Genomic DNA, 26154 nt, shown 5'->3' on the forward strand with positions numbered 1-26154 from the left:
TCGGTGAACAAACGTTTATTATTTATATTTTAAGTTCTAAAATACTTGGAACTGATTTCACGGTACGACTAGATATAAAGACGAGTAATAACACGATAGCGTTGTCCTCCCTGTCGTGTGATACATTACATAAAGTCGATATTACCACAATACTGGAGTCATAGAATACCGATTACCGACGGCATAATAATAATAAAATCATCGCGCACTGTTTTTTTTTTTTGAAATTCGATAGCCACGCGACGAAGATGACTGACTTCCGATGATGCAACAGACAAAATAACAATAATATTATTATTACAGTCTCATCATAGGCAAACTTAACGAAATCATAATCATATAAAATATCATTATACGGTGCAATATTATAAAGATATATTATTATCTACTTTCGGTGGTAAATCTGGTCTCTCGGATCAACCAGGTTAGATTACGTACCAGCGAGAGTACACGCACGTACATTTCGCGCACGAAATATAGGTTTGAAAATAATCTTAAATTCGTCGAATCGCGGGCGTGCACGCGACCTAATAATCTTCTAATGTGGCGTTTTGAGTATGAACAGTATGATAATTGTTATCATAAATCGTTTCGTATCCGAAATATGTATTTCATCATTATATGGACGTGGATTAAATACTTAGGTCTTAGATATAATATATATTATACAACTATTCATAACTAGTGAGTATACAGTGTATTGAATTTATGTTGGTGCAATACCTATACTAGTATGTAGATGTGAAGTTTACGTAAAGACATTTTTAGAGAATTCAACACGAACTTTTTACGATTGCGATAAAATCTAAATGAAATTAACCGTTTTTCTAATATACCTACAACGCTATAAAATAATAACATTTCATCGTGTCATTTACTACTTAGATACAGTACTTGTATCAAGAGATCAAAACTATTTCTCAATACTTCATACTAAAAAAAATGTATTTATATGGTTTAAATTGCTTAATTCTTACATGATCAAATATTTATCAGTTTATAACGTAATGATTTATATTTAATTAATAAGGACTCAAATCACACATTATTTGTTTTATTAAATGTCATTGGGAATTTAGTTATAACAACATTTTATCAACATGTATTTATAATTTTATAATATGTATTTTAAATAAATGTACAAAATTTACAAAAAAATAAAAGGTTAGATTATGTTGAATTATACTTGTCATCAATTTATAAATATTACAATTTAAGTAAACTTAAACTAACTCAATATATTATATCGTTTAAAACCCCATATAAATGAATTGAAATATCTCAAATGTTAAGACTGTTAAAAACTTCCAACATATGTAAATTATATAGTAAACTATAATAAATATTTGGTATAATTCATTATTTTCTTATTCTTAAAAAAAAAAAATCTGAGTATAATATGATACAATAAGTAAATTTTGTGTTTACCGAAATGTTTATTTCTGTTAACATAAAAGTGATACTAATAATTTAACACAGAGTTGAGTCACCAAACATAAGGCTGTTTACATTTAGTTAAACTTTAAATTATTAAGTACGTTTGGTATTTAGTATTTACATAATACTAAAACTTAAGTACTTTAAAACTGTATAGTAAGAAGATATGTTCATAATAAAATCAAATATCAACAATTGATAATATTTTCGGCAAAACCACATTTAAATTGTATTGAAAAAACTCAGGATTTAAATAGCGATCATCCAACAAATTTATTATAATATACAAATATTGAAATATTCACTGCCAAATTTTAACTGAATAAAATAATTTTACTCGGACAACTTTAAATTAATAGTTTAAAAAGGACTGAAGAAAAATCTTAATTTTTCTTATGGATATACACTTAAATGAAAATGCCAATAATTATCACGTGTTAGATTTAACCTAATCTAATATGATTTGAGCCGAATAAAGTCTTTTGTATTGCAACATAATTTTAAATCTGATGTGTATAATTATATATGTCAAACGATAATAATTCATCGAGGTCATTTGCAGCAAAACACATAAAACACCAGACAAACGTAATGGCATATATTATTATAATTTAAAAATATATACCTATATTATATTACGTCGTTGTCTATAAAAAAATAAAAAATGGTAAAAACTGAGTATTTACGTGATGATAGACGATCAACTATAAATTATAATAACACCGATATACACAGCTATTGTTTCGATTCATATTGTCGCTTGGACAAAACAGTGAACATAAAACACATTCCGGACGAAGCTCTAAGATAGATAAATAATATTATAATGTTAACTACGGTCGATAAGTAGTCAGCACGCCACTATCGACATAATGTAAATGGACGTTTTCATAATCGACAAATCTTAGACTAGCGAACGGGGAAATTTCTTGAAAAGCGGCAACATTTAATTCTAACGACAAGATGCATATATTATTAAATTATATAACTTCCGCTATTACAATTGCCTCAGATTCGACTACCCTATTCATTCTTTATAATAATACACTTTGTAACATACAAATATAAAATAAAAATTTCATATTTACAACACATAACATCATAATATTAACATATTTTTGATACTTATCGATGTTGTTTTTCGAGGTGAAACTATACAAATATACACATAAAATATAATACTATCAACTAATGATAATGATCACTGCATTGTACGACCATCCCAATTCAATATTTTAATCTATTCTATAATTTCAATTAAACCATAAAATATTACTCATATAACATAAAAAATTAAAATATAGTATAGCATACATTAAAATAAAATCAATAGTGAACGAAGAAACGTCGAGCGTGAACACAATAATTTTAAGGTGTATTATGTTCAATAGATATATGTGTTTTATGATTTTCAGAAACCCAAAACCAAATAGTTTTACGACAATAACAGCGCGACAAAATAGCACCAATGTGTGATGTATCTATATTTATATTTTTTTGTAGCCGACTATGAACAAATCTAAATGTGATTAAAAGACTGCTGCCATAAGCAACGACCTGATTATTGGTCGTTGTCAAGTGTGACACATCTAAGCGTCATTTTTGTGATTTATTATAACATAATATTTTAACTATGTTGTTTTATATTATGTGCATACAAAACTATAATTGAGAAAAACATGAACTTCTCACGATTACAATTCTTTATACTTCGCATGGGGATCATATCAATATTATGCGTGTTTACATATATTGGCCATTTTGTTGTGACGTCAAATATTGCACACTTATAATAATAATACAACGATGATTTTTATACATGTATAAATAAATTCGATCTTTTCATAATATCTATTACCATTATAAGAAGACGTGCAATGTGTAAACAACTGGTATTTTTTCTCTGCATTTTATGACCAAGCTATACTATTATAATAGTTATGATGACATATTATGTTCGAAAGCAATAAAACATATTGTATGAATTATTTTATGTCTTACTATATAATTGGTTATAGGTTCACTTATAACAAGATAGTGTTTATTTTTTTATCTTTATCAAGTTATTTCTTATATTTTTTACCTATTGATGCATTAATTCAAGTGTTTATTTAAATTTTTGTATCTAATAGCTGAAGTATGATAAAATCTAAAATATTAAAAGTATGACAATTTTTATAAATTATGTATTTTTAAAACAATTGTTATTACTAATATTTATTTATTTTTATTTTTATTCAAACTTATTTCCACGCAATACTATACTATTGGGGTAGCCAACTGCGGCTCACGAATCACATTTGGCTCTCGTCATGCAGTTAATGATCTATGTAGCTCATGTTTTATTTATTAAAGAAAAATTTACTTATTATTATTAGGAATTTTAATTTTTTAGTTATAGGTACACTTATAAAAATAATTAAATTATATAAAATGTATTAATAAACATTAAGAAGACTATTGGTATCATAGTATTCACCCAATTAGCACACGAACCTAGTCATGTTGGCTACCACTGCTATAGTATTAATTGATAAATTAAATAATTTTTGTGTATAGATATATTAATAATAATGGAACTGGAATACAACATTATTTAGTTCTAAAAAATCAAGTTATTTAATAAAAGAAAAAAATGTCTATAGCATAATGGGTCTATTAATGACTGTTGATCATATTAATTGAAATTTTATTTTTAGATCAATGATAAAAAAAATGTAATGTTGTACAGAATATTTATTTCTATGAATAATTACAGATAAAAAAATTAATTTAAAAATTATAATTATTTTCATATAAAATATATAATATATAACTTCATAAAAAATTGTAATCGATTATTTAAATAATTAAATACATCAGTATGAGTGAAAATTTAAAAATGTGATAATATAATTATTATATCAAACAATTTTTCAGGTTAGATAATACGCTTTTTATTTTTATAAAGGGATCAATATATTATAATAATCGTTATTCTTTTTGGATGTAAGTTACAGGCACTTACATGAATTTCCAATTATTACGTATATTACACACTATAGACCGTTTATATATATATTTAGATTTTTTGCAAAACAATTGTGTAGCTATAAAATTATTTATTAGGATTTAAATCTTTTCTCTCAAATCTTAAGACAATTGAAACATTTTAAGTATTCAATGAACGAATTATTTAAGGTGTAATATTATGTATTAAAATTGTAATTTGTATGAAGGATCCTAGTTAAACAATAAATTATCAGCCCCTCTCCTACCCCTTCCCCTACCCGTTTACCAACACAAATAAAAGCAAAATCGTGGTTATACTACCGAGGAAATAATGTAATAAATTCATAAAAAATAATTATAGTAGTGAAATACGTCCTAAAATAAAAACAATACGATTAAAAAATCGCAATAAGTACTAAAGAAGTAAGAAGTTAACCAACAAATAACATAGAAACGTAGATACATAAGTAGTATTCATTGATAATAATACTATGACGCGTATGCACGTATTGTTAAGGTACCATACTAATATTACAACTACGTCGATGTATAAATCCGGTTTTTAATAAAAACTCATGAGATATCGCAAAAATAATAATAGTAAACTCGTTATAACGAAACGAAAAAATTACAAGAATTTCGATTCATGTGGATTCTGTTACGTTAAACACGCACGTGGTACATAATAATAAAAGCATGTTATTGTGTACATTCTATCTTTGTAATACGTTTAAGAATAATTATATACTGTTTAACAAAGCGGGAAAACGAAATCGATAAACTCGCACGTAGGTGTATGCTTAGCATCCGTTTGGTACAGTTAGTATAAATTATTTTAAATATTTTTTTTTGTATTTTATACACATTAGTTGAAAAACTCGCAATACAAATAAAACGATTCGTAGCAGCCACAATAAAAATGATATTTTGAAACCAGAATGCACCGATCGCTGTATTTACATTTAAACTTAATAAGATATAATAATTAATAACATATTATTAAATAGTTGATATTACATACCCCATGATTTGTTAGAAATTAATCGTCACGTCCGTCAATGGAATACACAGAATAATTAGTTCATGATAATTATACGTGAACTCATTTGTAAGGAGCATAGTATAAAAGGAGCATTTGTTAATATCTTTTAAGTTACCTAATACTTTATCTTACCTAACCTACGCATATTCAAGAGAATTACCAGTTATCTAATTTGTCTGCCTAAATATATGTACAACATTTTTTTTTTATCATTTCGAGAAAATATAGCTATAGGTACACTCTATGTAAAATTTATATAATATGGATTATATAGAATAAATAAGTATTATAAAATATAAAAAAAAAGTAATCAATATTAATTCGATATCATGACAATAATATATTTAATTGTTATAGTAAATACTAAATTTACGCAACCGTGATGTGAAAAAAATATTTTATTTTATTAATAAAATGTAATAGACAATTTAATATAGAAATTCCAAATGCCAGCTGGTGGTCGTCGCTCGACGAACCGGATATAACAGTTATAATTTAATTCCATATTGTGTAACTAGAAATATAGAAAATCCACGTTTTCATAAGACCCTTAGTGAACCTAGCATTTCGTATAACATAACGCCCATGTCTATAAAGTTACTCTCTCCCCAATATTATAAGCCTTTATTTAAGTCCATGTTAATAATTTGAAAATCTGCATTTATAATTTGCAAACTTAAATTTTAACTTTGAGAAAATAAAGACTTCGCATACCCTTCCCTTCACCTACAATTATCATGTCCATTATAACATATTTTTATTAAAGTATAAAATTATACTTTATTACGATTGAAATTTTTGGGCTTCATTTACTTTGTACATTAATAAGCCTCATATAATTAAATCCCTATAATATCTATTCTTAACTATAAGTTTCATATATCACTAGTATAATATCTTTTCAATATTAACATTTTTAAAATAAAAATAAAGTTCACATTAATATATTTTAAAAATGAGGAGTAAATTACAATCTGTATTCAATTCCCCATTTTACTATATTACAGTGTATTTTGAGTTTTAAATTCATACATATATTTTTATTGTATATATATATGTATTTTTCTTAATTCAACACGATTTGTGGACCATAAAAATATTATTACCAAATAAATATATTATGTCCGTTTTTTTATTTGCAGCTCTTATGAACGAACCACGAGGGCAAATACATATCCAAAAACTAAATACACGTATTATATGCACACAAAAATGCATATTGTGTGTATTAGTGCATGTGCAGCGACAAATAGTATTGAAACATCAAAAGTTTTAATATTGTTCTCAGCATGAGCGGTGAAATACGTTAATGATGAAATACGTGAAAATGCAAACGTCGACGATCGTAAAAAAAAATAAAAATAACAATTTTAAGAAAAAACTAAGTATGTGTGAAAATAAAAATGTAGTAGTGTACAATAATTTTATGAAGAAAAGCAATTTTTTTCTTCTTTTCTTTTCGAGAAATATTTATTTTTTTTTTTAAATATACGTTGTTGCGTGATAAAACGTAGGCATAGTAAAAAAAAAAAAAAATAATAATAAACCTAAGAAAAATGATAAACATTGTTCGTTTTCTTTTTCTTCAACACATTTTCCATTAAATAAATGATAAAAAAAATAATTATCAACAAAATTAAGAACTTTAACCTAGATGAATTTTTTTTTTATTCTTTTTTTTTAAATAAACAATGTTCTCCACGGGTCCATGTAATATAACACGCGATTGTGCAAAATACCATCGCGATAACGAAATCGTTCCAAATCCTATTTACGACTCGACCCATTTGGATTCATCAGATATAATAGTGTGGATACTTGAGAGCTAAGTACAAGTATATATATAGAAAATTCGTTTTATGATAAATTGTCAATGATATAAAGAAAACTGATCAAAAACGCCCGTCAAGACAAAAAGTATTTGATAAAAATCTTTTCATCAATATGATCTAAAAGTATATTTTTTTTTTTCATTCTACAAAAAATAAAATCCAAATACCATGTTAAACAAGACCATTATTCTCATGTTTTAGCGGTAATGAACACGCTGGAAAGTACAGACTTATCTCTTAATTTTTGCGCAAAACAACAATTATAAGTTTATGGTAACCTATACCGTGAATACATGTTGTATGATCTAGCTTATAAACATCGTTATGCGAAATTATTTCATTATATTGTTATAGTCAGCTTCATAGATAGTATTGTACAATAGCTATAATTGCAAATATTATTATTTATAGTTTACACGATAGACGAGTTTTGAATCGACGAGAATACAAAAATGTTGTCAGCCGACGACTTTAGATCAAAACGATAACAAGAAAGCATAAAATAATCTATACGATATGATGCTACTCTGTGTACGATTAAATTCGTGAACTATAAACGAACTAAAACCCAACGAATTTTAAGCTTTGCGAATTTATAGGAATGTAACTATTTCTACACCGAAGATACGGCATTCTGAGCGATCCCAGAGTCCGGGTCTCCTGGGTAAAACATTTTGGTGTGGCCAATAGTCGATAGTGTACGTATATTCAATAATTGTAATATTAATATAATAATTTATATACACATAGTAGTATTGTGATATTTTATTGATAGGATGTCGATTGTTGGCAGTGCAACACTCGTGATGGGTCGACCGTCACGACAATAATATTGTGTCGCAATAATAATAGGTATCTGTAGGTAGGTTGGCGATTTCTCAACGAAACATATCAAATTGAATTTTTTTTCCTTCTCGCCCACGTCCAAAGATCCGCAACGTCGATCACAACATGAAAATACCCAGGCAGTCGCGGACGCTTACGTAAAACACAAGAATAATATCATTATAAAATCGAGTTCGGCGGCGCCCCAGGGAGGGTCGTGGCGTGCAGACCGAGAGACTAGCGCTTAAGACTCGCATAATAACAATAATAAGTATATATATAATATTTATCTATGGAAGTATATCATAACATATTATTTTAATATACATATTACAGTGGAAAAAGCGAGAGAATACGACACGAAACGGGATCGCAAATGATAATATTATTTTAACGCTCGCGCTTGGCCTTCACGTTTTTAAGAGAAGACGATTTGTTCTTAGATTGGATATCTGTGTCGATCGATTATTATTATTATTATTATTATTATAAAGTATTGAAACGTCTTTCTGTACATACCTGAAATGTAAACGTATATTCTGTAATTAGTAATGTATATACTTTATATACACTATACAGGTTACTGGAGGCGTACACGTGTGTTTTTTTAAGCGCAGACACGACTCCTGCGCCTGTCAACGATTCAATCGACCTAATCCTCATCTCTATGGAGAAAAAATTTCATTGGCATGCAAAAAATTTACTAAATATTCAAATTGTTTACACTATTATATTATTTACTATTTACAAGTCATATATATATATGGTGACAATAATATAAAAACATAAGAAAATTATGTTGGGAGATTTTAATATTTGTTCATTTATTTAAATCTTAAATATATACTACTACTTGTTTAATCCACCTATATAATTTTATATTAAAATCTTTTTAATATTATTGTCAAAACAATTAAAAGTTAAAAAATGGATTTTTTATTAAAAAAACACAAAAAATCGATCAAGAAAATGTGAATTAAAAATGCATTATAGTTTTTAATATCGTATCACATATTTAATGAATTCCCAAAAAATAATGTGCCCATATATAATTTGAATATCACATTTTTAAAACCGATATTTGTTTAATTAAGTATGTAAATGAGGAATTAGATGGTAAGTTTAACAATACCTGATATAAACTCGCATATCAATAATGTAGTGAATAGAAAAAAAAATTTTTTTCCTAAACAAACAAAATTATCAAACATAAAAATCCTTGTGTAACAGTTATTGGCTGTAATATTCTATAACATCACTACCCCATATGATGATTGAATTAATTATAGTTAGAATAAACAAATATGGACATAAGGAAATAATAAAACCATATACGATTTACATCTTAATAATTATAGGTTTATAGTAATTTACATTATATTTGTTCATCTTAATATTTTACAATTACCCATTTAACTATTTATTTACAAAATTGTCAATAACATGGTTTAATTAAATTCGTAACTTGCCACCAAAAAGTATGTTGTATTAGTTTGTATTCATTTCTTCGAGTATAATTGGAGTAATAGTAACAGGAAGTAGTTGTTAATTATAATCTTTTGGTTCATTTTTTTATTTTTATTTTTTTTTTATATACATAATATATAATAATATATTTTTAAGCTTACACAAAGATGAAGCATTGTAACGTAATTAATACCATTATTTCCATTTAGTTTCCTTTAATTATTAATTTTTATTGTTTATACGCTTGATTATCTCTTACAATTAGCTTATCTCATCAATTCCGGTTATCACGAACACCAATAACATTTAATGAAACATTATTTATTTGAAATATTATAATAAAATTTTATTTCCCGAGGATATGACGTATAGTCAGTGCAGTATACGTTTTTCACAAGAATAATTAATAACAACAACACTCTCTAATGGAAACATTTTATACATAGATTTAATTTTAAGCTGAATAGCTACAAAAGTGAATTTAAGCGGACGATTGAATAGGTTATTTATTTTATGTACCTTCCTTAAAAAAGCATCTTCTGAGAGGTTCTTTACAAAAATTAATGCGATACAATTAATATTTTTTTTTAATTTGAGATTAACATGGACGACTTTGATAAATTCAAGGAAGTTAATTTTTTCATATTGTTTTTGTTTTCAACTAATGAATTTGTATTATTCTAATTCCGAATAAAAATATTGTAGGCGACTATCTATATACATGCTTTAAATTTCAGATAAACACTTTAATGTCGTAATAAGTTAGGTTGGCTAAGATTATTAGCCTGATAAACATTTTTGCGATGTTGATTATGGATTAATTATGATTTTATAAAAACATAATTAAGATAATTTAAAACATATTGAAATAAAATACTTATGTTAATAAATTTACTCGATTAGATATTGATAGGAAAAATTTATCTTAAGTGCATAGAATATTAAAATATATTATATTTTGTTAATATGCTTTTAATTTATTGAATTCGCTACTTTTCAAGTTTTTCTAATTTTTGATATAATCAATCCGATAGAATTTTTAAGTCTATTCCGAAGAGTTAAATTTTGATAAATATTAACATCGGTCATAATTTATGATATTTTATAGGTAAATACAAGTAATTTAGTATGAAACGTAGGCATATAAATTATAAAAATAGCATTGCAATATATCGACTACATTTAAAATGATTTAATTCAAAATTTGATGTATAATATATATATATATATATATATACAGCATCATGAACTTTTATTTATTATTTTCTCATTGTAGTTCATTTTTTTTAAACAATTACTATAAATAATAGCAGTTTATTGTTATAAAATGTATACCATATTACAATTATTATTATTTTTATTTTTTTTTTTTTATTCAAACAATTTAATAGCATAGGTACCTAGATAATATTATACTATTTAACAAACAATTACGTTTTTAGTGTTATATTATTTTATAAAATTATCAGTTTTTCCCAAACAGGATGTAGACTTAATTATAATTTTATTTCTACTTTTTTTTTTTGAACTCTTTTAAAGTAAAGGTCAAATTAGTGTTTGATAATCAAAGATATTAAAATATGTATATATATATATATATATATTAAATTAGTATTTTTTTTTTAATTCAAATAAATGTACAAAATTTTATTATTTATTACTGTAAAATAATATATAATGATATTTGATAAAGTTGACATCAATACATTATTTATGAGTGTTTAGTGTCTAGTGTCTATAATGTATGTGTTGTTCAAATATTTTATAAACACCTTTCAATTTTAAAATGTTTTGATAAATAAAATTATACTTATTTTTTACCTAGTAACTACCTAATTACTTACTTAAATGCATTTCATCGAATCGAATTTAAATAATTTGCTCAGATAGCATAATATAATAATATTACATTCACTTTTTTTTTTATTTAATAAATATTAGATATTACAAATTTATATTATACTGCAATGTCACTATCTCTATCTTTAGTTATTCAATTTAAAATTGTGTATAAACCTATCAAACTATAATGTATATATAATATACACATATACTTATGAAAAATTAAAATAGGAGAGAGATAGCCACTTGAAATGATTAAAATGTAAATATTATTGAAAAGAAGTTGTTCCTAAATTGGGTTTTTATTCAATTAAATTATTAAAGAATTTTGTAATGAGCTTATTCAAATAACATATTTCAAAACATTAAGAAACATTAGTATATTATTATATATCAATAACAAAATCATTAATGTATTCAAAAAGTTAAGTAAAGATATTTTTTGTAAATAGGTACACCAGAAGATTCTTGGAGCGTTGACTATATTAACATTAAGTTGTATTTCAAAAATTGACTATTCCAGACTAAGTATACATAAATATAACCTTATGATTCCATAAGGAAAATATAGATATGAGTTATTCTTAAAAACCGGTAACTTTCACACACAAAATTCCTTCGTACCTATACGTTTTATAACCTTTCAGTATTCTCGATAATTCGGATATAATATTGCGCAATCATCATGGCATGTAATATTATGCACAATCGAAAGCACAACCAGTAAAATATTAATTTTCATGATGTGTCATCTAATGCACAAATAAATAAATAAATGCATAGAACAATATGTTAAACGCACAATTAATCGAATCGTTCAATAGCATTAACATAATACTACGTATCACCGAAGAAATAAAATCGTAAAATATTCGAAAATCCTGCAGTTACAGCTTGATAAATATTTTAGATTATAATATTTCACCTTTCATCACAGAATGTCGTTTTAGAAGTATGGAAAACTTCGTTAGTTAAATACAAACAGAATGTCTGATAATACACTGGATAATAGTTATTATCTATGTTGAATTAGCGCCAACCCGCTGTGAATTAAAAACAATAACCATAAAATATTATTGATGGTTAAATGCGGAAGTAAAAATAAAACCATAAATCATGTTTGTACCTACGGGAAAAACGGGAATATCGTAATTTAGAGATTTTGAAGCTACACATATACACGTTAATCGTAGTATAACAACATTTTTATAACATATATTTAGATGTTTTTTTTTTTTTTGAACATCGTCGCGCGCGTATATATTGCGGTACGAAATCACGACCAATTGATATACCTATATAACGTAATAGTTGGGAATCCTACCCGGTCACGTTTTGTACGGTTACACACGCGTCCTTGAACGACGCGGTGCACGACGACTGTCGTGGTTAGCAACAATATTACATTAATCAAATTCATTAAACTATTATGATGTAGAACTATGATGTTTTTTCATATTATTTTGTTCCCCGCCTAATTATCAATCGAACGATAGTGGGTTTTTTTTTTTTTTTAATTACTTCGAAACACCTTCCGCACTGCAGTTTCTTTTGGACCCCGGATGACGACATTGCGTAGAGGATGAACAACGGCTACTTCCGCAAACCATCAATTTCCAGAGAAGGAAAAATGCCCCAATCGACCGATCGACTCCATTAATGAACTAAATTCCAATGAAACATTTTTTTTTAAATTGAGTCTCGAATTTTTTTAGGTACATATTAATTTAGTCCAGTAAAATTTAAAATATAATACTAATTGAATCCATATTTTTAAGTACCATCAAACTTAAAAAAATAAATTTTTTTCCCATTTTTAAATTCATTTAAGGCTATATAGAAGAAAAATTCTATAGGTATGACATGTTTAACATTTTTTATATGCTAATTTTAAAATGTGTAATACTTTTTATTAACATGTATAATTTATTGTATTTTTAAGACATTTAAAATAATAAATAAATTGATTTAATACATTACATCAATACAAACTCAAAAAGCTATTATTTTTTTTTATATTATTATTATTCAAGTATAAATGTTTATTTTTTTTGAAATAGTTAAATTTTTCACTAATTTAATTTTCTTTTAATATTAAATTATTTCTTTCTATTAAGCTAACGTTAAGTTAATATACTATAATTCATTATTCAATAGTTTTGGTATTTCTATTTCGACCAAACATACAAATACATAATATTCTAACGCATACAAAATAACACTTTTTCTAAGAACTCAATTAGTAGATACATTTTAATCTTCCAATTAGCGAACTTAATTAGTATATTTTTTCATACCATGGATAAGATTTTAATGAAATGCCAGAATTAATTTTTCATATTATATTTTCCTCTTCCAGGTATGAGACTCCATAAATAATAAATATGTACTAGATCGATCGTCATAGTATGGGCAGAACATACTGCAGGTATCTATTTAAACTTACCTACTTGACGATGATCATAATATAACTATCATCTAACGCACTGTCGTCAGTCTGAAGCAGTTCGATACGTTTTCATTCCATTTTCTTACGCGTAAACTCCACGGTTAGCCCCTAAACACACCGTATACCTACTATGGTCGTGCTAATATATAATGTCGATTTGTTTTTCTGCCGTGGTCACGTTTTTTACGATACCGCAATCAATGGCGTATTAAGTGGTAGAAGAGTAATTTATGTAGTTTGGTGGCTATGAATATATTATAATAATATACACGTTGTACAAACGCACAGTAAATAAACCATTTACTAGCCACAACCATCTACTCATCACTCAAAAAACAAAAACAAAATCTTAATACGTATTTATTATGTTTTTATGAGTATACATGTATAATAAATTAGCAAGAAATTAAAGTAAAATATTCGATTACATTTTAGCATGCGCATCAGACTAGATATGAGTCGAGAACCTGCGGCTCCTTACAATTTGTGGCTCTTTGGAAAATTCATCAATACCCGTAAAATATAAATTATATTATATCTACATTATTATAACGATAATAGACCTATAATAATAACTATGAAAAAAAAAGGTTGTTCAAACCTGTGTGGCTCTATAGACATCATGGTTAAATAACTTTTTTTTTAAAAATAGCTCTTTCCAACTTTCTAAGCTTTGCACCTGACTTCCTAGGTCATCTGATCCTACATTATATGTGGTTACTTCTCTTGAGGGGATATATTAAGGATAAAGTGTAAATATCATGATCATCATCAACCACAGAAAAGTTAAAAAATTAGACAAGTCAATTACTACAAATATGCATAGAATTAACATGAATTCCGATTAGATTTTCTTCGCATCATAAGAGAAGATAAATTTAAAATATTATTAATTTATCTTATACATCATATACATAACTTTAAATGGAAAAACTAAAAATATATTAACATTTGAAATCGGATGTTTCATTTTAAGTAATCCTGTGTTATAAATCAATTACGTTAGTTAAATGATGTATTATTTTAAAATATATGATATTTAATTTATTTAAAAAAATGTTAGCTAAAACTTGACACAAAATAGTACATTAAATTGCATCGACCAGTACGCAACATTTTCTTATAATGCTTCCATCCTCTATATACATATACACCTACACAGTATTGCAATGAAAATAGAAATTAAAAATACGATCAAATTATTTTCCAAGTTATTTAACAATAAACGTAAAAATAGGAAAAATGTTTTTATAAAAATTAATTATTGCGAAACAATTACTGAAACTGTAACAGTTCGTTTTATGAATCGATATTTTAAATTAGTTTCCAGCCCTAAGCATATTTTGCGCAGTAAGCCTTAACATAGTTGTTTGCACCACGGTTGTTCATCCCGGATTAAAAAAAAAAAAACTCTTTAAAAAAGTAATATCGTCGTATCCACGTTTAAAATGATTACAGACTAAAAATAAATTAACGACAAAAACGAAAAATCTATTTTTCAAAAGTCCATTTTTCACGTTATACTCTGGGTATGAATTATGAAATATTACGCTAACATAAGACGACTCGCATCAAAAAAATTTATTCTTTACCTATTAAGCGATGGAACGAAGCGTGATTGTTCAAAAATGTCGAAAACTTTTCAGTCGTTTGAGTACACGTCGCCTCCAGCAGCTACCGTTGCAGACTTATAGACGGCAACAACTAACAAACTTTGGCACGTACCATCTGTTGCACACTCGCTTGGTTGGTGGCGGTAGATAACAGGATAATCAAGACTTGTGGATGACGGTTAAATAATATTATTTGACTAGTTATAGCCGAAGTATATGTATACACATATAATAATACGAATTACACGGTTATCATCGTTATTCAAAATATTACGCGCAAAGGTGGTGGCTGTAATTTTTAAGCAAATGAGATAAATATTGGAGCAAGTCATACGTATTGTAATTTCAATATTTAACGATTAGACTGTGTGTGGTTAATTGTTATCTATCGGCTCCACAGAAGACTAAAAAAAAAAAAATCAAAATCATCTTTACGTATTTAAAATTGTAATGTTTGATCATTCCCTATAGTTTATATAACACTCAAATATGGTAGACATACATCGATAACCTACCGCGAAACAGGACTATACCAAAAGGTAATTTATAAATTATAAGTCATCAATATATTTAATTTTTAAAATAAACTATTTTTTTATCATTTTAATTGTTTAATTATTTTAAATGACAACACATACGTTTTTAATTTCTCATTCAAGCGTAGAATATTCTTTCAGAGTATTTTATTGCATAAAAAACAAATTTACCGTTTTTTACCCCAAGACATCAAGCCATTACACATAATTAAAAAAAAAAAAACCATACTTTATGCTTATTGTACTTTGTTTGTATAGATTGTATAATTTTCTAGTTTAAAAATAAAATAAAAAACCTATAGTTTTTTAATACATTATATTATTTTTGTAGCTTATGAATTATATTATTATAATACATTTTTATCTATATAATAATTATATAGATATATTAAATATTTATATTTTTTTTTTTTTTTTTGGAATTAATGTGTCAGCATTTATCATGATATTACAATACTTAAAATCTAGTTACAAATATAAATATGTATTTAAAGTTTAAACAAGCGAAGTGGTATAAATAATATAATATAGGTAGGTATATTATATATAAGTGTATAACTATGTATTAAAGTTTAGATGTGTAAAGTGGTGTAGCGCATGGGTATTCATCAATAATTGGTTCATTACTGTGCTCATAAAAACTATAAACACATAAATTATTACATGTTAATAATTACTCATCAGAAAATTGATTTTTAAAAATTGAAAACTTAAATAATATTCTGCTTAGAAATATTAAATTTAAAATGTATTTTGTTATTCAAAAAAGTAAAAAAAAAAACTGAATCTTGAAAAACAATAATAATGAAATTTATAAAAGTTAATTTTTTTTTTTTTTTATGAATGTTATTTTTTAACGACTTATTTACTAGAAACATATTTTTAAACAATACTATTTTTTGAAACAACGATTATGCAATACTAACAAGTAACTACATTATGAAGTATAGTACGATATAGCATTACGTCTCTCATTTGACTTACCAGTTCGGGGGCGACGATGCGACGACGTAGACAGCTCAAGGAAATTCGCTGCGAAATCGATCTGACGTGAATTTACAAGAGTGAATGTTTCGGATGGTTAATTGTTAATTTCGGATGACGGTCGATCGTTAGTACGCGAAAATTCTGACGAAATCCAAAACAATCAATATTATTTATGAAGATAAAACAAACGGGTGGACTAACTTTTATCGGTCTCTTCTGCGATCTCGGGTACGGGACTCGAACGGAAAAACCGGTTACGCGCGCAAAACAAACACAACAGTTATAAAACGATACCACGGTTGCAGTATGTACAACAGTTCCGCGACAATTGGCCAGCCCCGCGAGTTCGCCGGTGCATATAAAGACCGATGATGCGCCGCTAGCCGTTCCCCCCCTTCCCCCGGACCACACCAATATCGGACCGAGGTCACGGTTACGCGGCGCGTAGTTCGACGATTGCGGCTGCGGTGGCAGAGGCGTCGTCGGCGATGGTGGCGATGACGTCAACGGGCGCGTGAGGGCCGCGGTACTGTTCGAGAAGGAAACTCTGCGCGCACGCACACCGCGGCGGTCACCCATTTTACGGTATCGTCGTTTTGACGTCCTCGGATTTGACCACTGGACATCGGTTTCAGGATCACTTCCGTTGCGATATGTTTCACCATCAGGTCATAATTGAGTCATCGGAAACTAATTCTAAACACACTCCGATGCAATATTCCATTTAGTCAGCCGTTGATAGTATTGATGTATGTGGACACAGTGTTAATTTTCCGGACCAGATTTGCAATCCATCTGTTAAAATCGTGCGACAAGAACCAATAATGAATGTGCTAACTTCTTGGTTACTTCACTATATAATAATATAAAAGTCGATTATCGATCGTTTATTATTTTTACTCAAACAAGAGTAATGTGGTGTCATCGTGACGTCGAAGGTCACCCAAGACATCGCTAGTCATTTCTATATGAAATTTATTGAAACCAGCCAAAAATCACTCGTTTACTTAAAGCATTATACCTTCAAAATTCAAAAGTCTTCAAATCATGTTTACCGATTTTTAAACAAAAAACTAATACGCGCGTTATACTGTAACACCGTAAAACCGTATTTTTAAGCAATACGGTATAACTATAAGCACACATTGCAATAAATGACTGATTTCTGGACAACGACTTTAATTATAAGTATACTAAAATACCAGGAATTATAATCAATTTATCTCAATACCATAATATTATTAATAACATTAAAAGTTTTTTTGTAAGACTTATGATTTAAGTATTTATTATATACATTTCGTAATTCATCTTGAGTTTACTAATTCGATTTCCGCAAATGCCGGCATCGAACATGTGTTAGGTATCTAGTGTAGTATTAATAATATTGCGTCAATACTTCATTTTAATAGAAACACAGCGGATGCCGTTTATACGATTCACCAATAAAATTCATTCGCTTACAAGACTCGAAATTTCCCGGAACAGGTTGAACGTGCCCTATTACATTATAAAAAAAATCAGTAATAAGACTCAAATATTTCCTAAGGTTATAATTTAAGGATACTGAACTTACTAAAAAAAAATTGTGAAAAATGTAGACACCTTTGGTCAAATTTTGAAATAAATAAATTTTTTTTAAGTGATTTTTTTTAAAGTAGTTAAAACTATACTGTATAAAATACAACAATTTTCATTGCATTTCATTTCACCGAGACCCTCATTCTACTAATTAATACAAGCACAAACAATGCATTGCTGCTGAAATGGCCTAAATTAACAAAAAACAAATTAAAATAATCAATTGCTTGAAAAATAATAAATATTATCTAATGAATATGTAAAATTAAAATAACAAAATTAAGTTAATAATTCATTTAAATTTTTTTTTTGCCCCCCACCATCACACTTCACTTATAAGGTTTATTAGTTTTAAGACTTATTTGCTCTCAAAGTGAGTCTTTTCAACGGCGTCTATTGTATTTTAATATGTGTCACACTCTACTTGACCCGCACAATGTCCTCGGCTGGATGGGTACTGGACGACAAAAAACGCATTCAATGATATATGTGCTCATAAGCTTATCGAGTATATCGTATTATTACACTGACCCGAGAGATGAGTAATTGGTTTTTCGACGGATCATTTAAATGGGTATGTTCGCTTTACAGACGTAAAACACACTCAACGTTATCCTCTGTAATACTTTATATTATTATTATAGTATTATGTATACTAGTTGGGTCATTGTGTTTTCGTGTCTCAGCTTTACGTCGCGGAAAAACGAAAAAACAAGGTTACCCACGTGTATTGTACGTCAGAAAAACAAATCAACTATCACTGCATGGTAATAACTACTTACACTAATCCACAAATTCGAAATTTATAAAAAAAAATAAAATAGACAGTAAAATTATATATTTTTTTTAATATATAAACATTTTTGCCTTTTATATTATACCTAGTTATGCTTATGATATGAAGTTTTCTCACAAATAAATTCTTATTTATCTTATTTATCTTAATATCTTATTTGTATCATTATACTAAACACTAAAACTTGATATTTCTCGATATTTTGAAGTAAACAACAATAATTTCCAAATAGTTTCGATTATTTCAAACCACGTCGATATCGACAATATAATAAAAATAAAATCACGCAAAAATTGATAAGAAAATATTTATCATATAATACCATAATACTAACGCGTCGTGTTAAAATATTGTTTTTATTCAACACTTCCCTGAATACGTCGTCGTCATATTATAATATATCATATGCGGGCGATATGGCTAGATACGACCACATTTAAACAAATTGGAGGCCGCTCAACGTTTATATAATCTAATTAGGACATGCGCGTGCAGGCAGCATGCGGTGTGGAGGTACCGTAATAATGCTTTAGGAACTTATCTTATAAATTTTTTATTTTTATTGTCGTAATATCTCCATACGATAGAATTTCTGTAGAATAAATTGAAGACACCATTAAAATAAAATTAAGAATTTATATTAGACGATACCAGTTTGCTATCCTCTATTTCCATGGATATTATTTTAATACAAAATGGTGTTGTTCACTATTTATAAAACATCACACAAAAACTACAATATAATACCAAATATAGGTCTCCTTCCACGTTGAAATACCTGGAAACGAAAAATCAGATTTAATTGCAAATGAATCCACTTCATTTTAATACTCCGTAAAAATTAATCAAACCATGATCTCAGAGATCCTTAGTATTATCAACTATGAAACAAAGGAAGTGTAGCAAAATAATTTGAATAAATTATAAGTTACAAACAAATTTAAAAAAACGAAACCTTCCAATAAAAACAAAAATTTCTCACTATTTTAAAATCAAGAGCCAAAGTAATTATCATTTTAGTTAGAATAGGGGTTAGAGTCTTATCCCCTATTCCCTATTCCTTTACTCCTTTCACATTACCTTTACCAGACCCTAAATACGAGATATTCAAGAAAAGCCTTACAATCAATTACATTAATGACCTAATGACCAAAATTCGCCAAGTGCGAAGAATCTTTAATAACTCAGCCTTACTTTAACATACACTTAATAACGTATAGAAACACGGAAGCAATATTGTATATTTATTTTTTTCATAATATAAACATATATAAAAAGTTGTAATTTATTTTATTTTTTTCCATCGAAAAACTATATATCTAATCTAAAACTAAGTTATTAATAACCGTTATTAATGTATTAACAGACAAAAATAATTTTACCAAACAATAATAATTATATATACACAATACAATTTATCTTATTAGATATACCCGCAATTAAGAATTGTGTCAAACTTTTTGTGGAATTGTATAACTGCATTACATTCACATGAATTTATAGTCTAATAAAATATATTAATATTTATAGTAATGGTACCCATTTCATCATAAAAATAATTTAATATCATTATGAATGTTTTTTTGTCATACCGCGTTTTCTTATTAATGTATTAGTTTTTAGAAAAAAAAATAGATAATTATAGAATATATAATAATTCTTTTTCGACTACCCAAGTTCACTAATTTTTTTGAAGTCATTACTTAATTTACCCTTACGAACAATATCTAGAAAACACTATTTTCAAGTGCCTCAGTCTGTGCAAAAGTATTTTAAAAGCGTTTGTCTGTTATCTCGAAAAAAGACATACACAAAAAACTTCCGTTTTTTTTTTTAGTATAAATTATCCAAATATTCTTCGATAGCCTTATATTTTTTCCATCATAGTTGTTACTTGTTAATTTTATGCAATGTACTGGTGATGCATGATAAAATAATCTGTAAAAATGATGTTTTTTATCAATTATTTTTCCAACTAAAATGCATATATAACCAAAACAGCCACTAAAGCGTATTTTTTGAAGATAGATGTTACAGCAGCAAAAATAGTTGTTAAAATGTCAATAATAAAACAAATTAAGTGTTGCCCTCTATCGGACAATTTGTTTTTTTGAAAGTTAAGCCATTTTAGTTTTAAAATATCATTTTGAAGTACTAGATCATTGCTCAATCTGAACCCAATAAATAAGATAAAAAATATGTCAGTTATTGAACAATGAATACTAAAAAGCGCTTTTTAAAATAAAAATACAAATATAAACTGAAAAGTAAAATTTTTAATTTATTAAACACTCTTAAACCAAATATATGAACATTTTTTCTTTAATTTTCAAGAAAGTATTAAAAAACATAACGGTAATAAGATTAAAACCTCTAAAAATATTACCTTCAGAAAATTAACTGATACCTCTCGACATTCATTTTATTTTATTATTATATATAATGTTATATTGTATTAATTAAAATCAATTAATCACGTAATATCAAATTCAATGTATTATGCGTTAGGCTCTTTAAGTTTTATGCGTCTCAACTTTAATATTATAATATTTAACAAACACTTTTACGCAGTGAACGAGATTTAGCTCGCGGGAAATCGTGATATCGATTTCAATAACTAAGATGCGTTGCCGTTGCTTGAGTGACCCGTACGAACATTGAACGCGTGCACGACATGGCACAAAATACGGACAACCGTTACCACGTGTGATACAAAGAATGAAAGAACAACATGCTTTTGGCAACGCCACAACATCATTTGAAATTGATGTTCAGTAAGTACCATTGGATCATGTATTATTGTAGGCCGTAACACAATTTCACACAATAAATATTTTATACTATCGATTTTAAATAAATTCATAATAATTATCCTATAATGATTTATTAACATTACTAATACTTATTATATAGGTAATATATACCTGTATAAAATTATCAAACTGTTTGTATTACTAAGTATATTAAACTATAGTAAAATTATCTGTAAATATTTATACAATTACAATAATGATAGGAATATAATATTATACACGGATACTATATACTTTTAGTGAATTAATTAAGCTATAATAATTTAAGCCTATAATATAATATATTTTTCGTGCGCAACAGTGTTATAAGTTTTTAAGTATAAAAAGGTAAAAACGCTATCGTTTTATGTCTTTCGAAAGTAAAAAGATAAAAAATGCACAATTGTGGTGCAACAATTATTGTATACCTTCCCACGCTTTTTATGTATACCATTTTAACGGGCATCAGCTATAGGTACTAATCAAAATTGGCAGTTCTATACAACACAATTATAATAAATTATTAAACTCTGTGTACGTAGAAACTCTTTGAGCCACACCTTGTCTGCTCATCGTAATCGACTCATCAGACGTCATCACTTTTAAAAGTTTATTTATTTATTTGATTGAGTGTACTAATATAGTATATTAGTAAGAGAGCTTATAATAATAAGTTATAAGTATATAACATGAAATAGAATACATTAAATTGTGTTTAAGTAAATTATAGAAAAGTAGCCATATAACTAAAATAAATTATTAGACTGGTATATAAATGGGGTTACTATAACTATATGAAGTTAAGAGCGATGAAAATTAAAAAATCTAGTGATTCCTTGTGCGGTGAGCAATAAGTAAAGATTTGAGACATAATTTGTGTAAGATCAGAAGCGTATACTACTCTGATTAGAGGAGAATAAATAAAAAAAGTAACTACCTCAACACCGCGAATTGCAAGGGTAATAATTCCTAGAGTAGAATAGTCAATTTGAAGCTTTTAAGCCTCTTATGAATCTTCTTAGTGATTTTCCAAAGTTATACAAAGTGTGGGGTGCGTTAAGTGTCAAAGTGTACCTATAATATGTTTATATATGAAATTCTATAGTACCTACAAACAACATATTTTCAATTTATCAAAGCAATTAAAATTTTTGTAATTTAATACCTTCTTACATATCAATACATGATATAATATGACCTTCATTATAGCATTTCCTGATATAATGATATATTTTATAGATGATTTTCCGGTTACGAATTTGTTAATTGTAAATTACTTTTTATAGATTTATTACAATTAAAACAATTTAAACAATTCCAACTTAGAATATTATTTTTTTCATTTTCTTTGTCTAATTAATTATTATAAAATTTAAAAAATTTTATCAGCAACTACCACACTCACCACGATTGTAGATAATATGAACTATAAATAGATGACATTAACTATGGCTACTTAGAATACAGTTATTTACAACCATCCTTGTCACACAAATTATTATATTATAGCATATTTTAAATCATCAAATATTATTTTTATTTTTAATCCATTCTTTATGAGAACTCATAGATTTTCAAACAAATAAAGATAATAATTAATATTGTTTTTTTCCAACAAATAAATATCTTTATAAATGTTAACAAAATGATGAATAATTTAATTTATAATACTATTAATAGTATTAAAACAAAGTAATAAATCATAGTCTATTGTTTATAACTGTAGATAACAAAAATCAAAAAAACAAAATGTTTATAGATTCATAATTTTTATCCAAAATTTGTTTGAGTATACTTAAATTTTCCCCATGTAATCTTTATACATAATTTATATGAGTCTAAAGATGTATATAAGGGGTTAATATTGTTCTAGAATGACAGTTGGCTTAAATGGCACTTTTACACTAGTAAATTGCGTTTATAATTTTTATTGTAAATAATATTCCAATTTTGTTGGAGAACACTGTTTTTTTTAAATAATCTTATAATTGTGATGTGCCGTCTAATCATGAAACGCAAACGTAAAAGAGTTGTGCTTTGTGTGTTGTTATCTTGTTTCTTTATTGCACAATATTGATGTTTATAAATATGAAAGCAAGGCAAATAAAATTATACTGATCGCAAAAACTCTGAACACATCTCTGAAAATGCATTTAAGTTAATATACATTCAAACAATCTAAATATTAGACGAATTAAATTAATATTTTATTATTATTGATTTTTATGCCGTTAATCAAAGATTGAAGAAATAAATATAAAATGTGGCCTACAAACAATGATGCGTGATTTATTGTATAATATAATATATAACTTTTTCACGGCATCATCAGAGGTCAACGTTTAATACTTACTGTCTTTTAGATTTTATTAACAGTTGTTTATGGAAATATCAACGCATGGTTCGACATTTTTGGTTTTTGAGGCTTTTCTATCAACTCCGTGAGCCACAAAAACATTTCACCTATATGATAATTATTGATAAAGCATTGTTACATGTGACTCGTTATATTATGCTCTACAATAACAGTCTATGAAATAAGGATAGCAAATATTTTTGAGAGTACTTTTAAGAGTTTTTTTTTTTGTTTTGTTTTTAACATTAAGATTAAAGAAATATTTAAACAAACTTTTTTTAAGATAAAAATAAATAGAACTATCATGAAAATAGTGATAATTCCGTCCAATTGAAAGTTGCGGGATACATTAATATTATCAAAATTAACTTTCAATATTGTCACACAATACATAAATAATTTTATTAACTTCAATGTTTGTCGATAATCAAACCAAAAGAATTTCAATCATAAATCACTGGTCAATTCCGTAAATGGCTAATATTATTTGTTTATAGTTTTTAAATGTTTTTTTTTTTTTTTTTTATGTTGGAAATCTTGCATGTGATGACTGGCTTAAAGCAATGATTAAACAAACATTATTTATTAATATGTTAACTTAATAAATTCGTAATTATAGCAATTATTAGAATAATATTATAATAAAAGCGTTTTAAAATGCTTTAAAATACAAAATGTATAATATTTTTTTTTAATTTTAGCAATATACTCATTTACTATTAATATTTAGTTAAGTAACTATTATCTCAACCTTGACAATACAATAATATCATGTGTCAATTATAATAGGAAATTTAATTTTACATTACACACTGATAAATAAACAAGATATAATTCATTTAATATCTGGTTGATTTAAGATGATTAATTAACTACGAGTATAATCTTGAACAAAAAAAAAACATGTACATTTAAATGAACATAGAAATACAGTTAACCAATTAAATATTTCAAAATGAATTAACTTCTCTAAAAAAGAAGATTTTGGTATGAAGTTTCTATAAATAAACTTCTTCAATCATATAAACATTGTAAATTATTTCAAGTTTAGTACACAATTTATTTATATTAATATTCTGTTATTGAATTTGACTATGAACATTTTTACTATTTATTAAACAAAAGAATGTAATAAATTTAATTCTTACATTTTTTAAACAATTAAAAAATTAAATATTTCATGGATTTAAATTTTTATTGCGTGATTCTTATAATTCCAATATATGATTTTATGAAATCTATATAATAATGAATTTATTCGATTGCATTTTATATTTAAAATTGAATATATATTTTATATTTATCTTAAAAATAACTAAGTTTTTTAGATAAATTATATTCTTAAATATTTAAATATTATGGTGATACGAACAATATCAGTTTTTACATCAGAATATTATACTAAAATGTAAATGTAAGCTTAAATCAAATATATAATGTAAATAAATATATATGCATCTATAATTTTTGTTGTCAAAAAATATTTATTAAGTTTCCATTTAAATTAAATAAATAAATAATTTTTATTTAAAAGCATTATCTGAATTTTGATTTTTTTTTTTTTGCATTTTTGATGGTCTCTTATTTTCACGTATATCAATATTATTG

General features: G+C 26.4%; 1 protein-coding gene across 1 annotated transcript in view; it reads right to left on the bottom strand.

Annotated features, from left to right (window-relative positions):
- The window catches only part of LOC112595977 (astakine-like), a 47086-nt gene extending 29716 nt beyond the window's left edge, over nucleotides 1-17370 (bottom strand). Inside the window, exon 1 of the mRNA XM_025341403.1 lies at nucleotides 17019-17370. The gene's annotated coding sequence lies outside the window, so the exon portion shown is untranslated. The remainder of the gene's footprint in view (nucleotides 1-17018) is intronic.
- Between the last annotated feature and the right edge of the window lie 8784 nt (nucleotides 17371-26154).

The sequence above is a fragment of the Melanaphis sacchari genome, unplaced genomic scaffold, assembly GCF_002803265.2.
Source record: "Melanaphis sacchari strain LSU unplaced genomic scaffold, SCAv2.0 Contig2_pilon_pilon, whole genome shotgun sequence".
NCBI classification, from domain to species: domain Eukaryota; kingdom Metazoa; phylum Arthropoda; class Insecta; order Hemiptera; family Aphididae; genus Melanaphis; species Melanaphis sacchari.